Genomic DNA, 13,385 nt, shown 5'->3' with positions numbered 1-13,385 from the left:
TAGACATCCATTAGGTAGTACTAGTGTTGAAAAAAACACTACATGTGCTAGCTAGCTAGCTGCTACAAAATTACAGTGCCCCCTCGTAGTACGTACGAGTTACGACTGCATGTCCGCCTTGCAATCGATCAAGAACCTTCCAATGATCTTTCTTTCATTCTAGCTACATCCAAATTACAACACCACACACGTTTTACTCGATTGATTGATTGTTTGTTTGTTTGTTTATTAACAACAACCCTCATCTTTTACAACTACTTGTACTAGTGTGTGTGTGTGTGTGTGTATCTATATATATATATATATATATACATATGCTAGTTAGAGTACTACTTATTGTTTGCAGATATATAATTAAAGGTGCAGAGCAAGAGCCAAAATGGGAGATAGACGAGCTTGGAAACAAGAAGCAGCTGATGGGGGCACAAGTAATAATAATAAGAATAATAGGAGGGCTCGGGCTCCTAAAGGACATTTTGTGGTTTATGTGGGGAAAGAGCTGAAGAGATTTGTGGTTCCATTGTCTCTTCTCAAGAGTTTCAAGTTCCAGCAACTGCTTGACAAAGCTGCCGAGGAGTATGGTTATGTGAGCAAGCAAGGCCGGATTGTTCTACCTTGTGATGAATCTGCTTTCCTAACCCTCACTCATTCCCTCTAATTCATGCCATCTACCTAGCTAATTTTAATTTAATTGAACCTTCCCTCTAGTCACTCTTACTCATGCATCTAATTAATTTTTTATTTATTTTCTTTTAGTGTAATAATTTTCTTTATCTTATGTTTAAATAAACTAGCTATTAGGATTATCTAATTTATATAATATATATATATATATGTGTGTGTGTGTGTGTGTATGCAGGGCAGTGTAATTCACATATTGAGCAAGAATTAATACATTGGTATTCTGCATTATGAATACATATTATGATATTTGCACATATATACAGAATGAATTTCTCAATCACTTGTTTCACTTGGGTTTCCTCTTTCTTTTTTATGTTCTGAGCTCCTATCACAAAGCCACAAGAGTTTGACAAAGCTGCTCTTTTTGGCATTGGCATCTCCTTTAAAGCTGTCAAATGCATTGGTAAATAGTGGATCTACTTAATTTGGTAAAGATCAATCCAATATCAGTCATCATATTTAACTTTATTACTCCTAATTTGATGCCAAATAGTCTAGTTCAACTTGTGTGTGTGTGTGTGTGTGTGTGTGTATAACAAAAAGTCATTCAAGAATGGAAGCTAGGTATATAAAAGAACGAAACCAAATACAATAAGTTTGATGAGAAAGATATAATCCACGGCTCACTGAAAATTTTTATAATTGTAATTGCAATCTAATTAAAGAAAAATAAAAATGTAGGAAGGAAAAAAAAAAAAAAAAAAAAAAAAGGTATGAAACCATCATATAATAATATTTATATAGAATTCACATATTTTATTTTATTATTTATATGATTTGTTGTGCATAATTATAGATGATTTAATTTATGACACACCTAACAGGAACATGTCCAACACCAAGACCCAACCTTCAACTTAAGTGTTAAGGTAAAAGAAGGCAACGCTTAAAATCTCATAATTGCCACAGCCCGATTATGAAAAAAAAAACCTCTTTGCCACTAACGATTTGTACTTGCTCAATCCCATCGCTACCGCCAACAATCAAAATGGCCGTCGTTCTCCTTGTGGGAAAGAATTGTATTGTGAAGTCATTTTGGGCTGCTAGTTTGTGCCATATGAAAAAACAAGGAAAAAAAAAAAAAAAAAAAGAGGGTATTTGGGCTCATTTATATCAATCAATTTTGGGCTCTGAGATTTGATCTGATGGGCTTTCTTAAAATCCAAGTTTTATATACAAATATAAATAACATTATGGTATGATTTTATTATCAAAATTTCATTTTTCAGTTTTTAAATGTCTTTAAATATTAACATTTAAAATTTTATATAAGGTTATTTAGGTTTTGATGTTCGCTTTATCCAAAAAATATTTTAATATGTTATTAAATTGTATGTGATTAATAATTAATTTTAAATTCTTAGCTTTCTTATTTAATTTAAAATTTAATGATAAAAGATATGCTATAATTATCTATCTAATCTAACGTGAGCCTAACTCTGTCTTTCTATGTACATATATATGGGCTAAATATGGACTAATGTTTTATAAAAATGAGCAATTAATTTTTAAAAAAAAAGTAATTACAAAAATTTTAACTAAAAAAAAAAAAAAACTTTGTTCATATCTTCAAAGAAAAAAAAAAAAAAAGATACAACAAAATTTACTTCCAAAAATAAATATTTTATACGCCAATTACAACAAACAAAGTTATACACAGCAGTTTTATTATACTTTTTACTGGACTGCCCACGTAAGGATTGTTATTTATATATTTTTTGCACAATATATAATAATAACAGAATATATAATATGGGCTTGTTTTAAAAAATATTTATAAAAGTCACATTAATAATATGCACTATGCGTTCCACATTAGTTATTATCTTACCAAATTCATATCTCTTTTATTTAAAAGGTATCTAAGTTAAGCAACAATAAACCATATTAAGTAAAAAATTATTTACTAAATCTACCATATTTATCTTAAACCATCTAGGGAATGAGTTGGCAATTTGCCTCCTAAGTCCAATCCTATCCCATCCATGCTGACATAGTCACGTAGGACCCACAATATAAATGCTTTATATATATATATAGGGGGAGTCTAGAATACGGATCGACCGCACAGAAGGCCATGCGGACAAAAAACATACTTATTTTGTTGGCCGTTGGATTGAAATTGATGGTCCAGATTAAATTGTCATTTCCCTCCCAATCCTTTCCGTTCCCACCCATCTCCAGTCGTGTTCGATGCCCATCTTCCACCGTGTTCGAGCAAGCAGCCATCCCATTCCCTTCCTTTCCTACCTATCTCCTATCTATCCAGGCAGAAGTAGGGACTGTTTGACATCCAGAGCCACTGCCGTTCAGCCCATATCGACGTCCTAGACCATCCAAAACCCACGGCCCAGGCCACCGCTCACAGAGACTCTTTGTCTTTTTGATCTTTCTCCTCGACGAGCAGCGGCGGTGGCATTACGGCTAGGGTTTTTAAATACCTTATTCGAATTTTTTTATTCATTTTTTTTTTTTTTGGGTTTTGATCGATCTTATTCCTTATCTATGTATATTGATTTATTTATTTTTGTGATTCTGTGTCATGAATATAGGTTTCTGAATTTGTATCTAAGATGCACCATCAGAGACACCATCGACAAGGTTCTCATTCTCCGATTTGGCCGTGCCCCTTATTCTATTTGTCTCCTTCTCGACAATAGATTTTGGATATTATTTCTTCTTCTTCTTCTTTTTTTTTTTTTTTTTTTTTTCAATTCTACGGTTTAATCTTTTTTCCCTCTCATTTGTTTCATTGTATTTTTTTCTCTTTAAACCATCAGATCTTAAAAACCCTCCATTAAGGCCCATCTTTCCACTTCGCAAATTACTTTTTGATGCTGAACATCATTGGATTTGAATTGAACTGATTTTTATGTAATATATGTGACTGCAAAAGGGACCCTATGCATTTTGCACTCCTTTATTGATGTTTTTGCACATTATAGATGAATTGAGTGGATAAAAGTTATGACTTTGCATTTTAAAGAAATAGAATCTGTCTCTTTTTTTGGATGGGCTTTGGGGGAAAGGAGAATCTTTTTAAATTTTTAGATATATTAAGTAGCATCCCGCAACTAAAATCTTGAGAGAATAGTGGTTCACATTGGACTGTTGTTTTGTTGTCACACAGGACTGTAGATCACACTAAATGGGTTGGCGCATTTCACCAAAAGCAGGACTTCATTGATGTTGTGGCGGTAAATGGCATTTGGTTCTTATAAATTAAACCATGAATGAACTGACACTCTCATAAGATTTTTTTTTTTTTTTTTTTTTTGCTAAACCATTTGACTTTCTTAGTATAACTATTTTAACTTTCTTTAAATACAACACTAGTTCCAAGTTATGGGTGTTTTTGATGCCATATAAATATGAGGACACATAATTTCCTGAATTGAAATTAGATGCCTATTTTTAATTTCTATTAGCAGCCACGTTTCTTGTAGTTGTTGGCCATGTCACATCATGGTCTTGCTACATGCCTTGTATATGTCTTAGTGGTAATCCATTTCTATTAGTAGTCAGGCTTTTAGAAAACCTTCATAAACTATATATAAAATTTTAGCTCAATTAGTACGTTGGATTAGACAAAATTTGCTTGTACAGGCAAAATATGTGTTTCAATATGATCTGTATCTAAGTGACAAAAGTCTGGTAATTTTAGGATACATCAAAGTATATATAAGGTTCTTTGCTGCAGTTTTCTTTACTTTTAACCATTTCATATGATTGTTTTAGATTCTATGTTTTTTCTTACTTTGTGATTCTAAGAATTTCTTCTTGCTCTTTCATATATGTGCTTCTAGATATATGCATGATATGTCTTAGATGAAGTTTCCTTGCACTTTTTGCAGGCAATATTTAAGGGAGCAATGACAAAGAAGCTGATAGTGAATTGCTTTCTGCCCCCAGAAAGAATACCTAAATATCAGTTATTACATGAGGATGTCTGAGAGGTAATTCCCTCTAAGATAGATAAAATTCTTGCTAGTACATACTTTTTATTCTTCATTATTCCCGCTAAGATATTTTGCCAACAGAGTGTTTTGTTAATATCTTTTTCTTCTTTTGTGGACAGTCCTTTGGGCGTGAGCATCAGGCATTGTTGCTTGAGCAAGTAGTTCTATGTAAGAGCCTTATGGCCTTGCAAGGTATTAAATTTTCTTCAGTCATTTGATTTATATGCAAGCATTGCATAAATCCCTTGGTTTTAGGTGTAGGTATAAAGACTTTAAGAGGGACATTCTCAATTACGATGTGAATTTTTGCTTGCCATTGTTAAGGAGTGGTCTCTCGCATATGATAAACCTGGAGTATATGGTACTTTAGGATTAAAAACTTAGGAATGTGTAATCAAAAAAAAAAAAAAAAAAGCTTGGTAACGTGTTATAACTTTGCAAGTGACTCATCTCAGAATATGGTTTCAGGCAAGTGAATTCTTTTAATTGGTTTTGCACTCTGTTTTCCTTTTTTTTGTTTCTTTGTTTTTTAATATATATATATATATATATATATAATAGACACTTATAGCTCAATTTTGCGGTGATTGATTGAGGTTTATCATGCATGATGCAATTTAATATAACTCGTGTTTAACTTTGATTTTTGCTCCAGGCCTTGGTAAAGATGAAGGTGAAGCTGGAAGGGGACTCTCCAGCTTATAAATCCAGTGTATAAAAATATAACAATTTAAGCACCCAACAAATCGTTGGGGCATCAATCAGAGGATGTACCTATTAAATGATGAAATTGACCTGGATATTAGCTTTAGCTGATAAGTTGTGTAAGAATTATACATGAATGAGAATTCTTATGTTAATGTTTGATGTTCCAAATCTATTTTGGATGAACTCTATTCCAAAATTTAAATATAATATAACCTGCTGTAACATTTAGTACCGTAATTTTTTTTCCCTTTCACTTCTGTTATATTTTTTAGAACAATGTAATCCACAACAAAGTGGCATATTATAATTCGCGGGTAATGTGAGTAATCAGAATCAGAGTTCCCAACAATATCCCTTCTATTTTACTTACTTTAAAAAATAAATAAATAATTTTTATTATATATTTTATCCTTATGATGGTCTACTAAATTTTACCATAACAATCATAAAGATACAATTTAAATCTATAAACCTCATAGCAGCCATATCCTGCTCTTCACGTGTCACACCATAACGTTGTGCGACATTTTCAGATGTAATACCATCAGGAAGAAGACAATCACGGGCATGTGTAAAGATCTCCACCTCTTGACACCGTATCATACACCAAACAATTTATTCAACTTCTGTCATTTTTCGAAGAAGAAAAAGAAATGAAGAACAAAAATGTAGCCTTTGAAATATACTTTTGGGTTAACTTTAGTAACCCTATTCATTTTATTTATTGTCATGGACTCCAATACTGCTCCAATTCCTGCACTGAATACAAAAATGGTCAGAGCCAAAAGTTGAGATTGTGTAAAACATATTCGAGGATGTTCCTTACTGATGTCATAAAATCCCACCTTAATAGAAGCAACAACATCAGCAACAACCTAAAGGCCTCATGAACATTTTCTGTTGATGGTTCTTATGAGCATTGTTTCTGTTTTAAACAGTACAGTGGAAATATAAGCTAAATAGAATCTTACATCAGGGCACCAAATGTCCAAGAAAGATTATAATATTGAAAACTTGAAGAGTAACTTGTAATATTCGATTACTCATTATTGATCCAATCCTAGTTTACAATATGGGTTCCAAATACAGGTAATGAATACCCTAAAATACAAGTTGTGTAGTCTTATACCATGAAGTAGAATTTATCAAGTTCAAACAATGTAGTGAAGAACTGCACATTAATTTGATAAAACATAAATTTAAAAGGAAAAATAAAGAAAAAGTTATCGGGGAATCCAGCATAAAATGCCGCATTCCTACATTCAGTTGCTCTCTGCAAACCAGGTGCTGAAACTGTGCCAACAACTACGTCTCCTACTTCACCAGTATTCAAATTTGTTTTTCTCTATCACTGCCTGCATTGATAAGCTTCAATATATAAGTGCAAAATTATAAAAACTATAGCTTCACACTAACCAAACTTCCAGAAAAGCATAATCTCCAAGCAGTAGAACCAATCTTCGTTCTAAACATTTATTATTGAAAATTGTAGAAAATTTTAAATAAAGTTGATCAAAGGTATCCAACCTTCAAAATAGCAGCAAGCAAATCATCAGGAAGTGTGTCCTTGAAACCACCCTAAATTCGATTTGGAAATGGCAGTGTGGTATGCACTGTCTTTGCCATGATTTTTGCAGCGAATTATTGGAGATAATGAAAGACAAAAGCTTCCATTAAAAAAAAAAAAAAAAAAAAAGAAGAAAAGAAAAGAGAGTTGCTATTAAATTATCTGAAATTACGAAATCAATAACCTATGCCACAATCACAACATCCTCTCCAAAAGAAGTCTCCCTCTGGTATCCAACACTGTTTCCTCTGATACTGTATATAAATTGGAATAAACATACAGAGAGAGTAGCAGAATTCTGGGTTCCTGGTTGAACGTCCTCCGAATCCATATCAACAAGTGCGATGGATGCGAACTTAGAAAGCTGGGGTGCTAGTTCAAATAGCAGTATAGCACCATAAATTCACAAATTACACAGAATCAAGCAAAATAGCAAAAAGGAAACCCTAAGAAAAAGAAGGGGGGGCGCATACAACGTCGTCGAGAAGGAGACAAACAGAATAGGAAGCATGACCAAATCAGAGGACGAGAACCTTGTCGATGGTGTCTCTGATGGTGCATCTTACATACAAATTCAAAAACCTATCTTCATGATAGAGAATCTCAAAAATAAATAAATCAATATATAGAAAAAGAATAAGATCGATCAAAACCCAAAAAATAATAAAAAATAAAAAATTGAATGAAAAATTTGAATAATGTATTTAAAAACCATAGCCCTAACATAATCGTTGCCGTTCGTTGAGGAAAAAGATCAAGAAGAGAAAGATGGTCTCTCTGAGCGGTGGCTTGGGCAATGGGTTTCAGACGAACATTGGCCTGAACGGTGGCTCTTTCTGGCCATGGGTTTTGGATGGTTTAGGACATCGATATGGGCTGAACAGCGGTGGCTCTGGCTATCAAACGGTCCCTACTTCTGGCTGGAAAGATGGGAGATGGGAGATGGGAGGGAAAGGAAGGGAATGGGATGGCTGCTTGCTCGAACACGGTGGGAGATGGGCGTCGAACACGGTTGGAGATGGGTGGGAAAGGAGAGGAATGGGAGGGAAATGGCAATCTAATATGGACCATCAATTTCAATCCAACGGCCAGCAAAATAAGCATGTTTTTGGTCCGCATGATTTATGTGCGGTCGGTCCCTATCCTAGACTCACTGTATATATATATATATATATAATAAAAAACCAAGATATACAAAATATTGTTTAAAATGAGGTCTTGTGAAGACTCGTCGTGGAGCTCAAGTGGCAAAGTTTCCACATCCCAGCCAGTGTGTGCTTGGGATCGAGTCTTAGGTAGAGGTGGCAATTTAGGTCATAACATGATGACATGACTCGAAAACGATACGGAATAAATAGATTTGGATTTATCATAAATGAATTTGGGTCATAATTGGGTTAATCCGTTTAACACAATTATTAATCGTATCATTTTCGGATTAACCCATTTAATTCAAAATTGATCCGTTATGACCCATTTATTAAACGTGTCAATTTCAACCCGACACGATTATATACCTTTTACAACCCATTTAAATTATAATTTTATCCATAATATAATATTTAATAACTAAAAAATATTATAAATTAAAAACTTTATAAAAACAATTTTCTATTATTAATTTTTTAAAGATAAAAAATAAATCTTTAATAAAACAAAAATAAATAGGTTAATTTTCAGTTTAATAGGTTAATTTTCGGGTTAACGGATCAATTTCAGGTTAACAGATTAATAGATCAATACGACCCATTAAAGTAATCGTGTTAAATGGGTCGTGTCGTGTTGACATATTTATAAACAGGTCAGGTTAGTGTTTTAGGTACCTGACACGATTAATAAATGGGTTGTGTTCGATTAGGTATTTTTGACACGATTATTAAATGGGTTGATACGAACACGATCCATGAACACAAATTGCCAGATCTAGTCTTAGGGGGGAAGAGAAGTCTGGAGCCTAGTGTCACGGACTTGTTTGTTTACCCTTCAAGCCGTGCGGCCTTAGTTGCTATTCCGACCCTTTGTTGCAACTAAGTAAGCCTTTTGCCCACTAAAAGAGAAAGCTAAGCAAAGAAAGCTAGAGCACAAAGAGAGTTTGGAAGAATGAAAGTATATTGCTTAAGAGAGAGCTTTACAAGAGAAGCTTGGATTCTTGGATCCTTGGATGGTTTGGCCAAATGAGGCCTCCACCTATTTATAGGCATACAAAGCTTAATCCTACGGCTATAATTGCTTTAATCCTACGGTGGAGAATGGGTGTCTAGAACCTTCCCACCTACTTTCCCACCTACTTTACATAAAATATTTAAAGAAACATCTAGAATTGATATGTACATGGCTTGACCTAGAGTTCTCCATAATGTTCTAGAGAATTTTACACTACTCTAGGTGCTTGGCCCATTGTAAGGCCCAAAATAGGCCCAAAGTAGATTATAAGGCCCAAAATGGAGAGAATGCTCACCAAGTGTTTGATGAAATGCTTCAACCGTGACATTCTCCCCCACCTATGCCGTCGACATCCTCGTCGAGCTTGCTTCATGGAACCTCTTGATATGATCTTCAAATTGCCAAAGCGCGATAGCAGGTTCCCAACTTGCTTCGCTATTGGGAAGTCCCTTCCATTTCACCAAGTACTCATGACTCGGATGGTTGTCCCTTCCACGAACTACTCGATCAGCTAAGATGCTCTCCACATCCTTGTCATAAGTGTTGTAGACCCCTATTGGTGCTCGCTTGGACTCCCCTCTTGTTTGGTCTTCCTCATCCTTGTAGTATGGCTTTAAGCAACTTACATGGAAGACCGGGTGAAGTTTGAGTGTTGGAGGTAACTCCACCTTATAAGATACCTTGCCCACCTTCTTGACGATTGGAAATGGTCCCTCGTATCGGCGAACAAGGCCTCTGTGTAGTCCTCGGGTAGACTTGTGTTGGGATGAAAGGATTTTGATGAACACCAAGTCTCCCACTTGATACTCCACGTGCCTTCTTTTGGCGTCCGCCCACTTCTTCATTTTCTTGGTGGCCTTATGAAGGTACGACCTTGCTAAGTCCACTTGTTCATGCCAACCTTTGGCAATCTTGAATGCGGCAGGACTCCTTCCTCCATACTTGGTAACAAGTGTTTGTGGAGTGAGTGGTTGTTGCCCCGTGGCTAACTCGAATGGACTTCGATTGGTGGACTCGCTCCTTTGCAAGTTGTAGGAGAATTGGGCAACATCTAGCAGCTTTGCCCAATCATGTTGATTGGCACTCACAAAGTGCCGTAGATATAGCTCTAATAGCGCATTAGCTCGCTCGGTTTGCCCATCGGTTTGTGGATGAAAGCTTGTAGAGAAATGCAACTCCGAGCCCATGAGCTTGAATAATTCCGTCCAAAACCTTCCGGTGAACCTTGAGTCTCGATCACTTATAATTGATCTTGGGAGTCCCCAATACTTCACCACGTGCTTGAAAAATAGCCGAGCCGTCTCCTCAGCTGGACACTCCTTTGTCGCGGCAATGAATGTAGCATACTTGGAGAATCGGTCAACCACTACGATTATAGTGCTACATCCCTCGGACTTGGGTAAGCTAATAATGAAGTCCATGGAGATGCTCTCCCATGGTCTCTCCGGAGTTGGTAGTGGCTCCAATAAACCTGCGGGTTGTCGCTGTTCCACCTTGTCTTGTTGACAAACAAGGCAGGTCTTTACATACATTTCGACATCGTCCCGCATTTGTGGCCAATAATAGTTGGTCTCCAACAAAGCTCTCGTACGCTTTTGCCCTGGGTGGCCGGCCCATTTGGTGTCATGGCATTCCTTGATCAAATTCTTCCTTAGGTTGCCCCACCTTGGTACGTAGATGCGATGCCCCTTAGTGTAGAGAAGGCCGTCCTCAACCCAAAACCTCTTAGTCTTGCCCTCCATGGCAAGTTGTAGGAGTTGCTTAGCCACAACATCACGGTCCATGCCCACCTTTAGTAGGTTGGGTAGTTCCCCTTGGAACTTGGTTATCGATGCTAGTTCGGCTTTCCTACTTAATGCATCGGCAACTACATTGGCTGTACCGGGCTTGTATTCGAGCTTGTAGTCGAACTCGGCAAGAAAGTCTTGCCAACGAGCTTGCTTGGGGCTTAACTTCTTTTGAGTTTGGAAATAGCTTGTGGCCACATTGTCAGTCTTTACCACGAACTTAGACCCTAGCAAGTAATGTCTCCAAGTGCGCAAGCAGTGGATGATGGCGGTCATCTCCTTCTCTTGGACCGTATACCTCCTCTCCGTGTCGTTGAGCTTGCGGCTTTCAAATGCGATTGGATGCTTTTCTTGCATCAACACGCCCCCTATGGCAAAGTCGGAAGCATCAGTGTGCACCTCGAATGGTTTGGAGCAATCGGGCAATGCCAACACGGGTTCCTTCATAATAGCCTCCTTCAAATTCTCAAAGGCTTGTTGGCATTGGGTGGACCAACTCCATGTCTTGTTCTTCTTTAGCAGATCGGTGAGTGGTGCGGCCAGGGCAGAATACCCTTTGATAAACCTCCTGTAATAGTTAACGAGACCAAGAAAAGATCGCAGCTCACTCACCTTGGTTGGAGGATCCCACTCTTGGATGGCTTTCACTTTGGCTTCATCCATGTGCAGCTTGCCATCCTTGATCTTATGGCCGAGGAAATACACCTCATTGGTTGCAAATGAGCACTTCTCTCTCTTCACGTAAAGCTCATTATCCTTTAGAACCTTGAACACAATTCGTAGGTGGTGGATGTGCTCCTCTAGCGTCTTGCTATAGATGACAATGTCATCCAAATAGACCACCACGAATTTGTCCAAGTAAGGATGGAAGATCTTGTTCATGAGAGTGCAGAAAGTGGCGGGTGCGTTGGTGAGACCAAAGGGCATGACGAGGAATTCGTATGCTCCATATCGAGTAACACACGTAGTCTTTGGCTCATCACCCTCCGTAATTCTAACTTGGTAGTACCCCGACCTCAAGTCAAGTTTGGTAAAGTACCTTGCTCCTCCAAGTTGATCAAACAAATCGGCTATCAACGGTATAGGGTACTTGTTCTTGATGGTAACCTTGTTAAGTGCCCTATAGTCGATGCATAGCCTTAACGAACCATCGTGCTTCTTTTGGAACAAGACGGGTGCTCCATAAGGTGCTTTCGACGGTTGAATGTAACCGGCATCCAAAAGCTCCTTAAGTTGTCTCCTTAGCTCCTCTAGCTCCGGTGGAGACATGCGATATGGTGCTTTTGCGGGTGGTTTTGCACCGGGCTCCAACTCGATGCAATGATCCACCTCCCTCCTTGGTGGAAGTTTCTTGGGTAGTTGTGGTGGCATGACATCCTTGAACTCCTCAAGGACTTGGCTAACCTCCTTCGGTGGCTCCTTGGAAGTAGCTTCTTCTTCCTCGCGTAGAGTAGCAAGGAATGTAGGCTCCCCTTTCTTTACTCCTCTCTTGAATTGCATGGCGGAGAGGCGGTTGGAAGTACTTGGCTTGTGCATGGTTGGAATCATGCAAGGGCCTCCCTCCATTATACACACCGTGTTGTAGCGAGGGAGTGGTACCACATTGAATTGCCTAAGAAATTCCATGCCAAGTACAATATCAAAGTCATCCATAGGAGCAATGGAGAAGTTTACGTTACCTTGCCAAGTGCCAAGGTGCAACTCCACGTTACGGGCCATGCCATCTAGCGGTTTAGCCTCCGCGTTCACCGTTTTCAACCACCCTTGACCTTTGTCGAGTTTGAGGCCAAGCCTCATGGCCTCCTCCTTCCTTATGAAGTTGTGAGATGCGCCGGTGTCTACCATGACTTGGGCATCTTTCCCATTGATACGTGCCGCCACGTACATTAGGGAGTTGTTCTTCGTGTTATTGGTTGGGATTGGACTAGCCTTCAGTGAGTTGAGGAGTTGTATACAACCCATTTGCGTGTGCTCGTGAGTTTCCCTCTCCTCGAGCATGGCACTTAAGGACTTCCTCTTTGGACAATCTCTAGCCCAATGGGGACCATCACATAAGAAGCAATTTTCTTTCGGCTTGAATTCGGGCTTACCTCCTTTCTTCCAATCTTTGGTTGGTAGTGGTGGCCTTCTTGGAAACTCGTTACTTTGGGGAGTTTTATGGAATTTGGCTCCCCCACCTTTAATATAATTAATCTTAGGCTTAGAGTTGGAAGACTCACCTTGCCTAAATTCGACAAGCGTTTCAGCCGTAGTGAGGGCAGTGGAAATATCTTGTACTCCCCTTCGTTGAAGCTCTTGGCATGCCCACGGTTGCAACCCATCCATGAAGTTGAAAAGGAGATCCTCCTCACTCATGTTGGGAATTTGGAGCATTAACCCGGAGAATTGCTCCACATATTCACGGATGGAACGTTGGTGCTTCAACTCCTTCATGCGTTTCCTAGCTTCATTCGCCACATTCTCGGGATAGAATTGTTTCTTCAATTCACTCTTTAAATCTTCCCAAGAATTGATAGC

The 13,385-nt window shown here is 37.9% G+C and overlaps 1 long non-coding RNA gene across 1 annotated transcript; it reads left to right on the top strand.

The window, feature by feature from the left end:
* The first annotated feature begins 2,760 nt into the window (after window positions 1–2,760).
* LOC125418364 (uncharacterized) lies at window positions 2,761–5,510 on the top strand. Its single transcript, XR_009638760.1, has 6 exons — window positions 2,761–3,113; window positions 3,237–3,285; window positions 3,815–3,881; window positions 4,539–4,640; window positions 4,763–4,835; window positions 5,299–5,510. It is a non-coding gene; the product is annotated as an uncharacterized LOC125418364 (long non-coding RNA).
* Window positions 5,511–13,385: the final 7,875 nt, after the last annotated feature.

This window comes from Ziziphus jujuba, chromosome 4 (assembly GCF_031755915.1).
Source record: "Ziziphus jujuba cultivar Dongzao chromosome 4, ASM3175591v1".
Taxonomy (NCBI): domain Eukaryota; kingdom Viridiplantae; phylum Streptophyta; class Magnoliopsida; order Rosales; family Rhamnaceae; genus Ziziphus; species Ziziphus jujuba.
Note: the sequence above shows the minus strand (reverse complement) of the source record. Positions and strands in the feature narration are given on the sequence as shown.